This window comes from Zerene cesonia, chromosome 1 (assembly GCF_012273895.1).
Source record: "Zerene cesonia ecotype Mississippi chromosome 1, Zerene_cesonia_1.1, whole genome shotgun sequence".
NCBI lineage: Eukaryota > Metazoa > Arthropoda > Insecta > Lepidoptera > Pieridae > Zerene > Zerene cesonia.
In genome coordinates this window covers 6043384-6048968 of record NC_052102.1, presented here as the reverse complement: position 1 = coordinate 6048968, position 5585 = coordinate 6043384, and positions in this window count along the sequence as shown.

Here is a 5585-nt window from a genome sequence, read left to right as displayed (position 1 = left end):
TATGCAGATTATCACTGCGGCGATAACCGCGACGTGAAAGCGATAGCGGCGACACGATGCGGAGGCAGTAGAGCGGGTGTGCTGCTGGGTGCTGTCTTGACGATTTGACCCCAATCCTTTTTAATGCCAATATGCTACACATATCAATTTTTTTGTTATCTATTGTTAATATCATGATCATATTTCCATTAATGTTGTAAATAGTAGATACATTGAAAAGTTTGTCTTCATTTGATTGATGAGTTGAGCTAAAATGTTTGTCTTCAGTATTTACACTAGGGTATGATTTCAAATTACTTTTACTATTTTAAAAAACTTGAGCTTTAAAAGCTACACCAATCTATTACAATTTACATTCCATAAAGCTAGTAAATAAACACTCATATAACCTTCCAAATACGAGAAGCTTTCGTAACTCATAGCCTAGAACTTGTCAAAATAAGTAAATAGAATAAATGAGGTTCACAACTATTAAATCTATTGTGCATTTCGACGGCCACTATGTATTCTTGTGTCATCAAAACATATGATAGATATGTATAAATTGTATTGTGCACTTATAGTTCATAATATTCTAATAGCTTGGTTTCTCTTTTGCGATAATTTCTATGCTCATATTATTCCGTAATCTATGTAATAGGAACTCTACTTACCAAACATTTTGAAACTCGCTTGAAAATTTTAAAGTATGCAATATAATATACTGTCGACTGTCATTAATTCAAAAGTGCGATAATTTGAACTTCTCAATAATTCAAAGGTATCATGACTTCCCTAGAAAATCTCTTTATATTTGGAACTAAATAAATTCATTACGAATGTATACACGTATGTACTTCTACACAATTGTCATCAAATAAAAATTGATAGACACTCTTATATCTCGAAGTTATTATATTTGTTATGGAACCATTTGTTATTTCATACCATTTAATTTTATGATGACTGTCCTGTAAATTAACGAGAATCGACTGCAATCGATTTAATTCATTATAAACTGTCTTTAATATAATGTCACAGCTTATCTACATCATATCTAAATTCAATGAACTGATGATAATAGAGACCAATTAGGCTCCCAGTAGGTAACGTAGGTAACGTTGATTATTTAATTTTCTATAGTTATAATAACGGTAACTGCTCGTAATTTTTTATTTTAACATTTTATGGATGGATCCAATTCAAGAAACAAAATATTTTTAAAATCATTGGTTTTTGAGTTATAAATGGTATAACTAATACGACGCTCTTAAATGTACTTATTAAGCAACTTAATATATACCTCAAAAAATAAATATGAAAATGATAACAGGATAAGAATAGATATATAAGTTATCACAAAGTAATTGTACGGCTATAGTTTGTACGATGTCACAGGCAATGTTCTGTGTAAGATCTATATAAAAAAATTTAAAGGCCAAAGTTGAGTATTTCCATGATTTGTGTCAGTCAAGCTTAATCTAAAGCCTCGCACAAAAAGTAAGTGAATGACCGAAGGTGTCAAGGTATTGGCCTATCCAAATAACATATGAATATGAGCAAGTAGCACTCAATTAAACAGCAAGGTCAAACTTGTGTCCAATGTATTGAAATCGCGAGTTGTGATTGCAGATGCATTGTTCGCTGTCATCATCGATACTTGTTCATGTTTAAGTTCACGTCGGCATGTTGCTTATTGAGAATGATAGTTGTTAGTTTCAAATTCAAAGACTGACACGTATAGCTACAAAATTGTAACACAGTTATTTCAACATATATTATTATGAAACAGTTTTGAAAAATCATACATAATTACATTAATATTCGTTCGCCAATGCAATTATTTCAAAGTTGTTTAGAGAGATATTATCTTAATATTCACTTAGATCATAAAGATATAAATTCTAACAAGTCTCTTTCACGTAGCTTTAAGTATTTGTGTAGTAAAGTAAGTATTGTTACACAAGGAGCTTTAAGCGATTTATTACGAAATGCATTAAGAAGTGTCATATTGTTCATTGTCAAGTGCCTCGGATTTACGAGGCTTAGTCGAACTTGTTAACTTTCACCTCCGTTGATGAGTCACTTTATTACAGCACAGTATGGGATCAGGAAGATGGCAACCTATGTTATTGTACGTATGTTTTGGTTCGTATGTTCAGGTAACTGTTACTAGGCATATTGCTTGCTGCAATAAATATTATAATATGCGTATATTAACGAAAGTCAAAAACAAATCAAATATCTTTGTTTTTAATTTTTTTATTTAGCATTTTCATAATAATAAATATATCTATGAACCCAAGTATAATTTATAAAACCCAAGTATAATTATACCTTAGCTTCGGTAAGCTGTTATTTTTTGAGACGGTTGATATCATCCCACCTTGAAAAGAGCTTTGAATTAAAAATATATTCCAGCTAAATAACTGGATTATATTTTTAATTCAAAATATATCTACTCTCTTTTTTTTCATACATTTATATGTCTGATCTACTCTTGATCTGTAGCCAATCATTCTAAGAGCTTCTTAGATATTCAATAAAATACCCGAAGATAAAATTTAAGGTTCTCGCAATCATATCATGTGGTGTCTGTAAAACAGGTGGATTATATTTAAGTTGCTTGTATATGAAAAATAATTAAACTAAAAAAAAGTCATCGAAGTGCCAACCACCCACTAGAAACAAATAAAAATGATAATTACATATATACCTTAGTTTTATTATTATCGTAAAGTCGATGATATTAAAATAATGGTTTCCTAAATTTTGGTATCGTTTTATTACAACATATAAGAACTCAGTATTCCAATTTTTGCATTTCATTTTTCAACTCCAGTTTTTTTCAAACGCAACCGTAAAATAAAAACTCATGTGTTGTATCTACCTAACTAGCTTGTTAGGTTAGAGTTAGACTAACTTAATTTATGCAACCATCCTTTTCATCAGATATCAACAACATTATCTATTATGAAATGTTGATATTCAGTTCGTTTCCATATTATTGTATTTCCTATCTCTTAGTATATACCAATAAATAAGACATGATATCTTACGCAATAGTTCAGTAGGTACGTCGGCTCCACAGTGTGTACACTGTACATGTTGCAGCCAATTTCACCAACGAGCTACACAGCACCTTACAACTTAATATCGACATCGTATTTCAGTTTGTGCTTGGTTTACCCTGTGCTGTTGAACACTGAACAAAGTTTTCTGTTAATTGCCACGTGGTTTATGCAATAGTTTTTAGTTTAGCGGTTACAATTACCATTTACTTCAATATTTGTCATTATCCTGCGATCATAATGAATTAAATATAAATGGGTATTGGATGTCCCATAATTGCACTCATCATTAGAATTAAATTCAGATTAACTTAAAAATAAAAAAGAAATATACTACACAATATTTTTCGTTTTTTTACGTTAGGTATTCACTACACATTAAAGAAAAAATATATAGAGAAAACACAATTTTTATAGTTTCCTTAATTGTTTTAAGATATAGCAATAAATAAAACGGGGGCCAGACTAGGCTTTAAATGGAACATATGTACACAGAAAAAAGATCAAGATAAAGAACAATAAACATAAATTGATTAGGGTTATCAGTTATCGAAAGCACGAAAAGTGACTCAACTCAACAGTATTTGAGAAACAACACTTATTTGGTTTTGGCTATGGATGTATCTGATAAAGAAAAGTAGCGCGTGTCCTGCGAAGCGCTTAATGGGCAAGATCGCCGCAGGCGCAACGTGCCTCTCTGTTTAAATTGAACGTCAAGCTATCGATTTGCATAAATCACACCGTTACCTTTTCAATTATTTGATGGGTATAGTATGTGTCTTATTATTTTATGCCAATACAGCAGGTGTACTTTATATAACAATTGTAATGTGTGTCCACACAAGATGTTACAATAATGCATGTTTATTTAATTAAACATTAGAAAACAATCTCTGATAACTGTATTGCTATTGCTAATTATAAAGAAGATACATAAATATTGATGTATACGACCCAATCAAAGTTTAATCAATTGCTGATTCCATGAAATTCTAGAAAAAATAAGATAGATTAATTAATGGTTTCCAAGAAAATCTTTGTATTCGTCTGGGGTTTTTGCACATTGGCCTGTTACAAATTCATTGAATTGATCATGATCACATGGCTAGACAGTAGACGGCATCAGCTAACGGATGACTAGTCTCGGCTATTTACTTGTTTTGTTGAAGAAAGAGCGATAATAATAATTAAAATTGACAAGTAAGCTATATACCTAGTCAACGTAGTGGCGGAGGCGCATCGAGCGATCACTTTAATTGCTAGCCGGCACGCGACAGCCGCAGGCGCCCGCCATATTTTTTTATCCTCGTCTATTTACCGCTACAGTCGCTCACGTCTACTCATCTCAAATATTCCTGTACCTGTTGTTTAAGAAGACTGACCAATGATTGCAACAAGTAATAATTGCTTCATAGAAACTGAACAAATAAAAAAATGGACGCCAACAGCTTAGACTCTAGTAAACAATTTTACTATAAAAATGCCTTCTGAGATTTAAACCTTTAATTATATTTACATTGCTTGTAAAAGAGATCTACATTTTCTTATAATAGGAAATTCTTAAGATTCCTGTAGAATAGAGTTAGAAATATGCACACCGACCAGCTACAATCCAGCTGGGGACGGTAATTAAAGTAATCATAATTCTTAAACATAATGAGCATAATGTTTGCTTACAGTTAAATGTCCTTCTTACGGCCTATTACCTTAGGTTTCCGTCAACAAATTAAGTTTCTCAATTCTCTAAGAAAGTAACTTTTTCATTATCTCACGAAATATGTAAATGTCGAATATTCTGTAAATACTGAAATGTGTCTCATACCTACCTAAACAAAAATTTTATATTAATTAAAAATATTTCACCAAATACTGATAGAAATTACGCCGGTCAATAATTTCTTAAATTGGTTATTTACTTTATTAATAACATCCCATTATAAACACCTCAATAGAAACATGATACGCAATGATGCAATAATAAAGCGATTTAGTAAAAAAGTTTGTGACTATACTACGGCCACGACCACTTTGGGACAAATGTTTTTCATATTAATTATTCAACAGTGACCGAACCTTACGCAGACCCATCATTAGGTACGCATGACATATGTTTAACAAATAATTGAATGGTAAATAATTAAAAGAATTAAAACAATTAAAGCTTTATCCTGTCACTGAAGGTAAATAAGGAAAACTCCTATTAAAAATGTCATGATACAACAAATAAAGGTACGAACATAAAGTCTGAAAAGGCTAAAAGGTAGATATGCTTTTAGGTTTCTGATTTAAGTCGCTACAAAGGCAATGCGCTTGTTTAGATACTTATTCGCTATTGTTTATGAAACATTACTGTTCGAATATGGAGTGAACACCTGTTTCTTCTGCCGGATAGCATATAATTGTCACTAATTTGCACTTATCAAAATTCAAATTATCATAGAACAATACTGTAGTTTTTATAAGCCTCTGTGTAACTTTATATGTGCTAAGATGAAACACGAACAAAATAATAAGTTTAGCAACGAGAAAAGATTT